The 13998-nt window shown below is 41.7% G+C and overlaps 1 protein-coding gene across 8 annotated transcripts in view; it reads left to right on the top strand.

The window, feature by feature from the left end:
• The window catches only part of NTRK3 (neurotrophic receptor tyrosine kinase 3), a 1063191-nt gene that overhangs the window by 354030 nt on the left and 695163 nt on the right, over positions 1 to 13998 (top strand). The gene's annotated exons all lie outside the window — the stretch shown is intronic.

The raw sequence follows: 13998 nt of genomic DNA, 5'->3' as shown, positions 1-13998 counted from the left end.
GTCTCCGCCCTGCCCCGCCCCCCCCCCCCCCCGCTGCTATTATTAAAAATAAAAAACTTACAATGGTCACTGCCAGCCCCTCTATTAGAGCCTGGCATACCACACTATGTAAGTCATTTCTAAAAAACGAGCATTGTAAATACCTACTTAGAGCTATCTTTAGGGCACATGACTCGTGGCCGCTTTACAGCTCCGAGACAGGGCTTCTGCGGGAGGCCACATGATCTCCCCAGCTGAAGTAAGAGGGAGATATCGGCCCCTTCCGCAGAAGCCATGTAAAGCGGCCATGAGTCGTGACCGGCCTGAAGATAGCTCTAAATAAGTATTTAAAATGCTCATTTTTGGAAATGACTTACATAGTGTGGTATGCCAGGCTCTAATAGAGGAGCTGGCAGTAACCATGAATTTTGACTTAACACTGCCAATAGCAACCACTCAGTTTTCTTTTCTCCAAACTCAAGGAAACTGATCAGTCAATATAGACAACCGTTTTCATAAATTTTCTTCAGTGAGACTAGTCTTTTTATTTCAAGGAGCAAGGGTTACACCAGGAGCGGCCAGTCCATTAGGGGCACCCCCCCTAGTTTGCATGCAGAGATGCATGAAGGGCGCCACACTCATACATTTTGTATGAGTATTTTTTTCTTTCAAGCCACATGATTAGAGCCTGAGGCTCTAATTGGCTTGAAAAAGGTTGGGCTTGGGGCGCAGAGCACTGCGCCCTAAACCCACCCACTTGTGACAATAGTGAATCAATATTTGCTATTGTCTTCTGGCTTCTCCTCCCGGCCAATCAGGACAGAAGTTCAGGTTGGCCGTGAGGAAAAGCCGAGGAAGCCGCGGAGGGGCTGAGTGCGGGGGGACAGTGCCGTGGTGAGGTGAGTGCTGACTTGAGGGGGGTTTGTTCGCCTCCCCCCTAAAAAAGTTTAGCACCAGCTGCCACTGGTGTACACCTCAATATGCATCTGATATCCTTACCTTGTATTGGAACAATATGGAGGATAAGACAACATCCTTGCAGTTTTAGATACTTGTAACGATAATGTTAATAATTATATGATGGTAGGAGATAAAGTCAGCAGCTGCAAAAATTGTAGCTGCTGACATATTAGGGCACTTACCAGGCATCCAGCGGTGGCCTCACCTGAGTCGATTATTCAATCGGGTATTGAGTGCTGGCAACACCATCTTGACTAAGGGGAACCGACAATGAAGCCTTGTGTCTTCTGTGACCTGTGATGTGTCCTAGAAGGCTGCGGGGGAAAGAGGGGGGGCTGAACTTCCAGCTCAGTTTGCTGCAGCAAACTGAGCCAGAAGTGGGAGTGGGTACCTGTCAAAACCTAGCACCCGATCCCCCCTAAAAGGTGCCAAATGTGACAGCAGAAAGGTATTTCAACATATGCAGCCAAATTGTATAAATAATACAGACATACCCCACTTTTAAGTACACAATGGGGTTTATTTACTAAAGCTGGAAAGTGCAAAATCAGGCTCACTTTTGCATAGAAACCAATGAGCTTCCAGGTTTTATTACCAAAGCTTAATTAAACAAGCTGCAGGGTTAGAAGATCATTGGTTTCTATGCAGAAGTGAGCCTTATTTTGCATATTCCAGCTTTAGTAAATAAACCCCATTGTGTACTTAAAAGTGGGGTATGCCTGTACCTACGTTATTTTTGTTACATGTCCCCATTCACATAGCATTCCCCATTCACATAGCATAACTTCAAATACAATGTAGCAATTTTACTTAGTTCTCTTTGTTATAAGAATGGCTGGGAAGCTGCGTTTGCCATAATGAACCCTGTTTTCAGGCAGTTATCTAATCAGGTGTACAAAATTTGAACACTATCTGTCCTAACAAAAAGTTAGAGGTTTAGGAAGTAGAGGGAGGGAAAAGTAGAGGTTTAGGACTTCATGGAGGACTTAAAAGGAGACATAAAAACATAGTAAAAAACGATTTAATGAAAAATAGATTACAGGGCCATTAAGTAGTGGAAGTGTATGGATTATTTTTGGAGAATAAAATAAAATAAAGATATCATTCTGTGTCATTTTAATTGCAAGCTCTTGTGATGCTACTGGCTATAAATATTAGGCATATTATTATGGCTAAATGTAATAATATATACATATATATATATATATATAACCTCTTGTCATCGATTGCCTTTATTATAAAATGTCCTATGTTCCGGCATTTTTTGATCTTCTCGTCAGTGTTTGCTGTTTTCAATAAAAATGAATGTCAAACAAGCAACCTCAAAATACATTTCAGCATCTGTAACACATTCTTGTATAACGTTAGCTTTAAAAAGGAAAAGAAAGAAAAAATAAAAACACAAATTTTTCATTCCGCACCTCACATCAGTTCCCAGCAGGGGCGATTGGAAGTGCTCTGTGTCTCCATTTACAAACCCCCGTATTGGTGCCTGCTGTGTTGTGCTGCATGAAAATGTGTTTTGCGTTTTTTTTTTTTTTTTTAGTTTCTTTATTTTTTATTTTATATTATAATTTTAGCTGCAAATAAACCCATCTACTTCCTTTAAGTGTGTTTGAAACAGGAAACAGGGCCTTATGCAAATTTAACCCAGGCTGAACCGTTCCTTAATATTCTTGGATGTTTTTCAGACATTTTGCTTTTGTTTTATCTTGTCTGCTTTTTATGATTCAATTTGCAATATAGATTTTTTTTTCTCAGGGAAAATTACCTCGGAGCTCAAGGTTTTTTGAGTCATCTAAACAGAATGCAGCATTTATGCTGCTGCTGAACAGATAGGCCTCAGTTGGAAGCAATAAGAAAAGTATATACTGTATATATATTTTTTTTTTGTAAGATATGAGGAAGCAGACAAAGCTTGTATTTGGAATAACCGCACCTTATTCTATTGATGTGTGAATTATTTCTGATAATAAATAAAAAAAATTAAAAAAAAAACTCTCCAAGAAACCCATCAGTAATTATACAAGTGTATGTGAGTTCATTCCAGATATGTCATTAAATTCAGCAACTGTAGAAAATAAAAAAATGAACTTTTACAATTAAAAAGCAGTCATTAGGCTTAGGTCATGTGACTTTACATATGAGTGACACAAGAACCATGTCATGAGTCTGGTGTCGGTTTTCTTTCAAAAGAGCCAACTCGTTAAAAGCTCCAATTACGTCAGTTCCGGTTTCTCTCCAGCAGCAGTAATTGAAGATTTCGACGACTTTCCTGTTTTCACAGAACACCGGCAGTGTATACACCATGGTACATAATGAGTTGGCTGTTTTGATAGAACAACGGCTAAGTGGTAAAAAAGTTGTCGCCACCTTGGAGATGGCCATGTTGTTGGTCACTAGCGGGTGGACTAACAATGCCCACTCATTATATGGTCTACTGTAGTGTATACGTTGCCTGTGTTCTGTGAAAACAAGCAAGTCGTCGAAATCTGCAATTACTGCTGCTGGAGAGAAACCGGAAGTGACGTAATTGGAGATTTTGACGAGTTGGCTCTCTTGACAAAATACTGGCAGGAGGAACTTAACCTCTCTGGCGGTATGATTATTTCAGATTTTTGATGCTGAAAGCGGTACAATTATTTTGCATGGAAATTTAGCGTTTTATATTGTAGCCCTGTAATTCTTAGGAATAACTCACTTAAATCCCAACAAGAGTCTAGTAGACATCCTGGGTATGATAAAGTTTGAAAAACGAAATAATAAATTATAATATAATAAATAACTATAAATTATTATAACAAATAATAATATAATAATAATACAAATTATTCAATAATGTAATCAAATCAAAAACACTGAAATTTGCTCAGTTGCAGAATTGTTGCTGTCGTTACTTTCAGTGTTTGATGACGGATTTCCCCACAAATTGCTATCGATCAATTCTGCAAGTGATTCTAATTTATTATCGCTGTTTTCTAGCTGGTCTAAAACTACTTTTGATTTAAAGGGACAGTTTTGGTTGCTATGGACAATCTCCAGTTTTCAGGCAGAAAGAACAGTATATATAATATAAAACCGCATGCAGGGCACTGGACAGACCACTAGGGACAAAAGGGATGTGAAATAAATTGATACAGTAATGTAATCTGTAAGATTACAGTGTACTGTATATGTATTGGGTTTTCCACTTTTGGAATTTGGCGCCGTTCTTCGTCCCGGGCGGCGCAACGCTCGCAGGGAACAGAGCTCGGCTCCGTGATAGATTGAGCGAAGGACGGCTCACACACAGTGCGGGGGGACATCGCAGGATCCAGGGGACAAGGTAAGTAACATGTACCTGGATCCTGCGATGCAATCCCGAGGTTCGGGGTTACCGCTTTTGGTACCGAAAATCCACCCCGAGCCACACTCGGGAATACCGCCAAGGGGGTTAAAGTGATTGTAAACAATCACCTTATAAAACAACCCATTCGGTTTAAAATAGAAATGAAAGGCAAAACATTTTTGTATAGATAGAAAAAAAACATTATCAATATCTTTTTTCCCTTTTTTATAAGTGATCACATTCCCTCTGTTCTCAGCTACATAAGAGCTGGGGGGAGGAGAAGCAGCAGCACACTGATCCTTCCAGTTAATAGCTGTGTGTGTGTGTGTGTGTGTGTGTGTGTGTGGGGGGGGGGGTGCCAGGACAAGTCTGATCATTGGAGGAGAGCATACTGAGTTCCCCGCATAGCTATAGAACTGACCATGGTGTGTTCTCCTTCTTAGTGTGGTCAGTTTGTAATAGGAAAGCAGAGGGACTGGCAGGAACACCAGGGATTTCACATAAAGGAAGCAATACAAAGAGAACAGGAGACTTTCTCATACAAGTACATGGTACAGCAGCCACATATCAGGAATATGAAGTGTTGGGGTACCAAAAGCTTTATTTTGGTGTCTCCTCCCCAGGATACCTTCATATCAAACTTAAAGCAGAATTATCTTAAAAGTAAAAGTGACGCTAATCTGCCTCTCCCACCAACATGTTTGGAAGTTTTCTTTTTTTTTGGTACCTGTTTCAGACAAAATTACTCCCACTTTGGCAATTCTCACTAATGCCGTGTGGACTTTCGACAGACTGAACTCCGAAGGACTTTTTGACGGACTTTCGAAGGAGTTCCGACGGAATTTTCAACGCAAAGGACTTTCCTACACACGATCACACCAAAGTCCGTTGGTTTGAACGTGATGACGTACGAAGGGACTAGAATAAGGAAGTTCATAGCCAGTAGCCAATAGCTGCCCTTGCGTCCCTTTTTGTCCATCGGACTAGCATACAGACAAACGGATTTTTCGACCGGACTCAAGTCCGTCGGAAAGATTTGAAACATGTTCTATTTCTAAAGTCCATCTGCTTTTTCGACAGCAAAGGTCAGATGAAACCCACACACGACTGAATTGTCCGACGGATTCGTTCTGTCGGTCCTTTGCTGTCGAAAAGTCCGCTCGTTTGTACAAGGCATTAGACAATAATTATGTATGTAAGTAACAAAGTTGGGAGGTGTGCATCTGTGTTGGCATACATTCTCTATTATGTAGACACAACCACAAGAGAGGGAAACACTCCAACATGAGAATTCTCCACTCAGACAGTTACATAATGAAATGGATACTTAGGCTCGGTTCACATATATGCAAATTGGATGCGTTTTGAACCTATTTGCATGACATGTGAACCAAACTGGCTTTCTATTGAGCCGGTTCACATATATGCGGTGCAACAGCATTACGATTTCAATACTTTGAAGCTGCTTCCCAATGAAGTATTACATATTCTTCTTACTGAAAGAAAAAAAGAAAAGACATCTTCATCCGTATCATGGAATGTCACATCCGTGCCTTGTGCTAATGACGCGTGAGCAAAGGTGTCACAGTATCTTAATCAATGAGCAAGTAACATATATTATAGATGACACATGTCTATTACCCATTGCTGCCCCTGAGCTATTTATCAGTCTGCAGGAAAAGCACTCGCAGCGCCGCCGTTCCGATCATTAGAACAAAAAGCACAGTTGAAAAGCAGAAGGCAAATGTGTCTGATATCTTGGGTGCGTGCTGTCGTACTTCCCCACAACTTCCTACATGCCTCAGTGGAGCCCAGTCAGGAACAGTGGATAATATGTCAGATGCTATTATCTGACAAACACTGCAAATGGAGAAGAGATACAAGCTGACACTTTCAATTATTGTCCAGTGGCTCTGGGTACACCGTATGTATGGTTAGTGCGGATCTTCTTTTTTTTTCCCTCCCATGTATTGGTTAAATACCTACTCATCTCTTTTTTTGGGTTCACGGGAAGCAGATCTTGGTTATTATCACATTGATTTCACTGCTATCAGTTTGTGTATTCTTAACCTCCCTGGTGGTTTTCCCGACTGTGGCTCGGGGTTAAATTTCAGCACCATTAGCGGTAACCCCGAGCCACACTTGAGGTTGCATTGTAGGATCCTGGTGCAGTATACTTACCTTGTCCGCAGGATCCTGCGATGTCCCCCCGCGGTGTCCGCAGGCTCTGTCCTCTGCCCGATGCCTCTGTGTGCCAGGCTCTGTTCCCTGCGAGTGTCTCAACGCACGGGGGCGGAGCCCGGTGGCAAATTCAAAAAATGTAAAAATCAGAATACATACAGTACACTGTAATCTTACAGATTACATTACTGTATGAAATTATTTCACATCCCTTTTGTCCCTAGTGCTTTGTCCAATGCCCTGCATGCAGTTTTTTTATTATATATACTGTGCTTTCTGCCTGAAAACTGGAGATTGTCCATAGTTGCCAAAAAGTGCCCCTTTACGTCAAAAGTGGTTTTAGACCAGCTAGAAAACAGCGATAGTAAATTAGAACACTTGCAGAATTGAGCTATAGTAAATTGTGGGGAAATTAATTTTATTATTATCATAATATTATTTTTTATAATTATTTATATGTATTTATTATATTATAATGTATGATTTTGTGTTTCAAACTTTATCATACCCGGGATATCTACTAGACTCTTGTTTGGACAGATTTAAGTGTGTTATTGCTAAGAATTACAGGCCTACAATATAAAATGCCAAGTTTCTATGCAAAATAATTGTAGCGATTTGAGACGCAAAAATCTGACATAATCATACTGCCAGGGAGGTTACAGAGGTTGTAAACCTCCAAGAAATATCCCCCCCCCCAAAAAAAACAACCTGCAAGACAAAGGCATAATAAAGTAATATGCATTGCATACTAGCTCATTATGAAATACTTAACTTAGAACGATGCGGCGCCAGCACACTAATCACACGGCCGACATGTTTCCCAGAGTTACTTCCGGGTTTGCGGGCTCCGGCGCTGTGATTGGCCAGAGCTGTGATTACGTCACTCCGGCCCTGAAGAAATGGCATGATTGGACTGTTCCTTCAGTGCGCATGTGCCAATGACGTCGGCGGCAACCATATAGTAAATATCTCCTAAACGGTGCAAGTTTAGGATATATTTACAGTACCTACAGGTAAGCCTTATTATAGGCTTACCTGCATGTACAATTAAAGAGGAAGACTATACTTCCTCTTTAAGGTGGTATGACAAAAGGGAAAAGAGCTGACACTGGAGGTCTTAAAGCATATTTCCACTTTTTCAGTCCAATTTGAGAAAAAAAAAACACTATGGGGTCAATCTATTAAAGGCAAATAGACTGTGCACTTTGCAAAGTGTAGTTGCTCCCAGAGCTGTCCTTAATATTGATTGGACCCAAACATTTTCTTGGGCAGTGTGGACAGTGTGGGCTGAAGGTTGGGCCCCACGACAATGACTGGGCCCAGGGCAGTTGCCCCTTTTGCCCTGCAATAAAGACGGCCATGGTTGCTCCAGAGCTTAGTAAATTAGGTAAAGTTTCACTTTGCAAAGAATACCCAATTAGAAAAAATTGGACAATGGATGTCAGCAGAACTTCTGCTTATTTACTAAGCTCTGGAGCAACCGCACTAGCAGAGTGCAATATTCCTTATTTTTTACATGTTCCTTAAAGCTTGTTTGGCTGTACTTCTCCTGTGGATCACAGGAATGCTGTTCGGTCTTCACTCCTGTGACCCGTTTTCAACAGACAGAGGGCTGAGCAGAGAGCCGCTGACTGACAGTCACCAGCCCTCTGCAGATGGAGCCGTGAGAGCTGAAGAACCGAGTGATTGGCGGTGTTTGATTGCTTGATTCTGAGTGTTAGAGTTGGCAGGGGACAGATGCTGCATACACCTAGGTAAGTATGATTCTCTTAAAAAAAATGCAATACTTCTCTTTTAACTAGTTCAGCTCTTTGGGCATCCAAATGGTGAACTGTTAATCACAAGCTGATGGCTGAAGTAGTTCCCAGGCTCTCCTTCTCTTACTGGGAGCCCAGGATCACAACGGCTGGTCTCAGGATGTAGAGTGGTGTAAGAGCAAGGCATGTCCCTGCCTCAATCTCACAGGTACACAAAGAAACCGGAATTGATGATGATTGTGTCACTTCCGGTTTCAGATCCACCATTTCCTGTCTGGTACAGCCAGGGGACAAATCTAAACGAGCAGATCTCTGATCAGTTAGATGGTGTGAAGGGCAGGGGAGACATTGGGGTCTGTTAGACCCAGTTCCGGCTGGTGTTCCATTTTGGGGGGGAGGGGTGGCAAACAAACCATCCGCCCCAGGTCGGTCCGTCAGTCAAGATCCCCCACCCCCCTGTCGTTCGGTAAACCAAACACCACCCCCCCTTGCTCGGCCATCCACCCACCAGTCCTGCACTTACCCCATCTAGGTTGCGGGCAGCTTCGACTTCCCCCCGCGTCTCCTCCTTCTCTGTGGTCTTCCTCCTCTGCAGCCAATATGGTCGCTTCTGCTCTCAAGCCAATCGGGTCCTAAGACCCGCTTCCTGATTGGCTGGGAGGAGAAGCAGGAAGACAATACCGAATATTAATTTGCTATTGTCACACAACTGGGTGGGCTCAGGGGGCAGTGCTCAGGCTCTAATCATGATTAGAGCCTCAGGCTCTAATCATGTGCTTAAAAAAAAAACAATTGAAATCTATGCATCCGGCGTCCTGCATGTATATTAGGGGCTGGGCGCATGGATTAGGGGGGCGGCACCCCTGCGCCTCTAATGGAGCAGCTACCGCTGATTAGACCTCTAAATGTCTCCAAAAAGAGTGCCTGTCTCCAGCCCAATGCTGTCACATGGGAATTAATTAAACCCTTGTGATAGCAATCAAGTAAAGAAAAAAAAAAAAAAAATAAGTAAATAAATTAATGAAAGAAAGAAAAAAGAAAAAAATATTTAATAAAATGTATTTAAAAAAAAATGTAATTGCCATAACCCCAGTTGCCCCACACACGTGCAAGCACAGCCCAGGGTATGCATGTGTATGTAAACCGCGGTTGCACCATACATGTCACTTATCACCACGAACATCAGAGTGTGAGCAATAATTCTACTCATGAGTTCCAGGTTAACTCCAAACTGATGAACTGTAAGGGTTTTAAATCATCACCTTTTGGAGATTTTTAGGGTACCATAGCAGAGGTGATCAAATACCACCAAAAGAAAGCTCTATTTGTGAAAAACAAAAATTAAAAAAATTAATTAAAAAATTATCAGTTAAAGTAACAGTGCTGTATCGCAAAAAATGGCCTGGTCATTAAGGGGGTAAAACCTTCCAGCGCTTAAGTGGTTAATGATGAAAAAGTCACTTCCATTCACATTCACTCTGCACACAACAAACAGCCATTTCTTCAGAGCAACAAAAGGTATTAGTTTGCAACAAAGTTTGTTAAAAGTCTGGCATAGTACACAGGTCATTCAGAGGGGGGTTGTTTTTTTGGATTTACTCTTTAGGAGAAGGTGGCACAGCTGATGGCTTTCTCAACAAGTTCACTCTGATCTGTCCCGATCTGTCCCGATAGAAAGCTCATTCTTACTTGTGGTTCGGTGGCAGTAATACCACACATAGTTTTACCACCTCCCAACTGGCTCTCTTTAAAGCCCCACTCCATTCAGATAAAAAAATTCAACCCTTGCAGTAGGGCTATGCCTGCACAGGGTTAGCTCATTTTTGTCCAAGGGAGAGGAGAAACAGTATTACTTACCTGATCCTCCTCTCCCCTGGCAGGAGGTGATCCCCCACAATCTAGAAGTGAACTGGCCCTTGACATCCTCAGGACTAGAGCAGACTAAGGTGGTAGAACTAGAATGTTTCCAACATCACTTAGTGAAACAGCCAATCAGCTAGCAAATGTTACTTCTAAAATATAGAAAAATGATACTTGAAATCTGAATGGGTCATACGGTTAACAAGATTTTTTTCATGCATTAGCCCCATTGTGGTCAACGCAAATACATTAACATTTTTTTCTTTCTTCTTCTTTTTTTTAGTGTTTGTTAAGTTTTTTTTTTCTAAAATAATAAACTTGTTCTATTTACCTGCTCCGTACAATAGTTTTGTCCTCCAGAGCAGTCCCAATCCTTCTTATCTGGGGTCCCCTTTCGGCGTTCCTGGCTCCACCTGCCTTCCAAGTGCCCCCATAGCAAGCTGCTTGCTATGGAGGCATTTGTGTGGGCTTGATCCCGAGCCAGGCTGTGTGTGTTTATTGACACACACAATGCGGCTCAGCCCCGCCCCCCCAACACTCTGCTCACAGGATTTGATTTGACAACCGCAGGAGCTAGTGGCTCGCACTGCTGCCAAGCCTCCTGTAAGAAGGGGAAAGAAGAGTAAGGCAGCAGCAAACAGGCAAAGCACTGGGTCAAGATTGGGCTCAGGTAGGTGTTTAAGGATGGAAGGCTGGTGGGGATCTGACAAGGAAAGGTTTTTTACCTTAATGCAGAGAATGCATTAAAGTGGCACAAAGAGACAAACCATTTACCGCTGACAGGAGTGCTTACAGTGATCAGCTTTTATTTATTCATGTAAAACCTTTATCCCAAAAGGAAAAAAAAATGGTTTTCTGTAAGCTGAAACATATTACATTTATGGTTTTTGGTTTAATATAGATTTAAGCTAAAAAAAAAAGACCCTTTACCTTTACAACCATTTCAAATATAAGGTTTACCGGATTTAATATACTGTAAAGTGAGCCTATACAAGATGTGTGGGATTGTCCATCTCACCGCCAATTAATAAACTGTAATGAATGTCTGCAGTTAATTATATCACAATATACATTATTGTGTTTGTAATTTCTCCTGTGCATTCCAGTGCAGCCTGAACTAAATGGAGAGGCTTCTGTTTGCACAAAGTATTTTGTAGATAAAGACAGACTATTGTTCACATTATCTCGGCTCAACCATCTCAGCTTGCCGGGTCATTGAGGTCCCAGCTTTCATCGGCCATCGATAATTAGATGACATCACTTGGGAAAAACAGTGTCTTGAGATATTTAAGATAAGATAGACAAACATGTCAATCATTGGTGTCTATGACCTTGAAATATAATAACCTTGAACCTTTTACATAAAAAAGACTATTTAACCCTGTGGAAAATTAAAGGGAATGTCTCATCTTTGTTTATACTGCTTTATAACTTTCTTTTTGTAAATATTATTAGGGGTTCTTAATAGCTGCACTCAGGAGGTTTTTTTACCTTAATTCAGAGAATGGCCCATGGCAGAGCTGGATAATCAACAAAGAAACCTAAGCAGTAGCTGTGGACCCAGTGGATGTTCAGGGGGTCCAGCTATAGTCGTAACGTTCCTGCAGTAAACCAGGGAGGTAGCACTATTGATCATAACTACACATCTGCCTGTCACATCACAAGTAGAGATGAGCTTAGGTTCGTCTTGGCTTTGGTCTAAACCAAGGTTCTCAAACTGGCGACCCTCCAGCTGTTACAAAACTACAAGTCCCATGAGGCAAGTCCCAGTTACAAGCATGACTCCCACAGGCAAAGGCATGATGGGACTTGTAGTTTTGCAACAGCTGGAGGGCAGCCAGTTTGAGACCCCTCGTCTAAACCTATGTTCTTCCAAATATGGGAGGAAGCTGTCAGTGCCAGGCCAATCAAAAGCAGCAGAGGCATTCCCCACCCCATAGCTTTGCATACACAAAAGATGGTGGAAAATGCTTGTGACATAATTGACCTACTATGGTGACCTGGTCATATTAGGTCATTGACATTGAACTAGTATGGCCAAAAATGGCCATATTGGGTCATCGAAGTCATAAGAATCCCTTCCCCTTTGCCTACATACAGCTGCGGAGCGGGAAATGTCTTGGCTACAACTGATTGGCCAGACACTGGCAGCTTCCTTTCAGGTTTGGACAAATATGTGTTTCGACCAAACCCAAGCTTATCCCTAATCACAAAGGAGGAAGCACTTGTAGGAAGCTGGTGTCTGATAAAGAGGGGCCATGCCGATACAGGTGATGCAAAGTGGGTCGCTTCTCTGCACAAACCTTAACAATATTATTCATAGTGATGGGGGGCAAAGCTGTCAGTGCCAAGCAAATCAGATGCAGCCGAGTCAGTCCCCGCTCAGTAGTTACATATACACAAAGGGTGGGGGAAATGCTCATGACATGATTGACCCACTATGCCGACATGGCCATATTAGGTCAATGACATTCACCCAAAATGGCCAAATGGTCATATTAGTTTAATGAAGTCATAAGAATCCCTGCACCTTTGCCGACAAACAGCTGCAAGGTGGGGAATGCCTAGGCTGCAGGTGATTGGCCCGACACTGACAGCTTCCTTTCAGATTTGGACAAACATGTGTTTGAACCAAACCCAAGCTTATCCCCAGTCACAAAGGAGGATGCACTTGTAGGAAGCTGGTGTCTGATGGAGAGGGGCCATGCCAATACAGGTGAAGTAAATTGGGTGAGCTGGGTGCGAACCTTAACAATGTCATTCATAGGGATGGGGGGAAGCTGTTGTCTTGCTGGCCTCCCTTCTATCTTAATCCTACTCTGGTCAGTGCTAAGGGCAGAAGGGTTAGAAAGAGTAATGCCAAACATCAAAATATACAGATTTTGAAGACCCTTTCCTTATTGTAGGAGAAGAGGGTGCTGGTGAGAAGAGTAGGAAATGTAAGGGTTTCTCATAAATAGAAAAAGCCGAGAAAAGGTAGGTACTGTATGTATGCAGAAACACAGTAAGAATAACATATGCCTATGCATATGATATCTATTTAGATATCTGTCAGTACGCAGGTGGCTGCAAGTGACAAAGATACACAGCAGACATTCAGACATGTAGTCTAGTCCAGACATCGATGCCTATGCATTTTACAATCAAACGAGAACAAGGCTGGGAGAATGTCACAATTGAAGTCATTTCTATTTCTGTCATCTTTTAATGTTCTTTTTCCTTTACAAATCTCTGGACCCCAGCTGTGTAATCACAATTAGAAGATGAGCACTTCCTGTTCCATACTAATTACAGAGCCAGTTGGTATAACAGAAAATAATGGCTCCAAAGAGGGTTTTTTTTTTTACATTAAAATATCATTGTTAACATGATTAAGGGTAATGCTAAGGAAAATCATGCTAGTGGTCTGATGCCTCATTATGTATTTGTCCGTGACATTTGTGATATGAGCTATGCATCAAAAAGTATTACATTTTTCTATTGGTTGATTTTTTTTTCAATGGCTTAGAAAAAGTTAATGAAAACCAGTAAAATGTAGTTGCTTGGACTACTACTATATGCAGTTTTTCATTATATGCAGTCTTCTGCTTCCTGGGTATGGTGAGCAGCTTAACATTATGAATTAACATTTTTGATGATACAGTGCAGGTAGGGGACGAATAGGAAAGGATACTCGTTGGCAGCACAAAAACTGCACAATTAGACCAGAAGGGTTATTGCTATTCTGCTGAAGTTTAGGTATAATTCTGGCTATCAGTGTAACTGTTTACTGTACAATGATACACATACAGTATAAGCATACATTTTTGTACTCTTTTAGGTAGGCATGCAATCCATTATACAAGGGCTGTAACAACAGTAGTGCAAAAGTGCACTCTTTTAATAACTTGTATAGGTTATTCAAATTTCAAATATTGGTAGAGTAACCCA

The sequence above is a fragment of the Aquarana catesbeiana genome, linkage group LG03 (assembly GCF_042186555.1).
Source record: "Aquarana catesbeiana isolate 2022-GZ linkage group LG03, ASM4218655v1, whole genome shotgun sequence".
NCBI classification, from domain to species: Eukaryota; Metazoa; Chordata; class Amphibia; order Anura; family Ranidae; genus Aquarana; species Aquarana catesbeiana.
The sequence above is the reverse complement of the archived record's forward strand: the minus strand, read 5'-3'. Positions and strand labels throughout refer to the sequence as shown.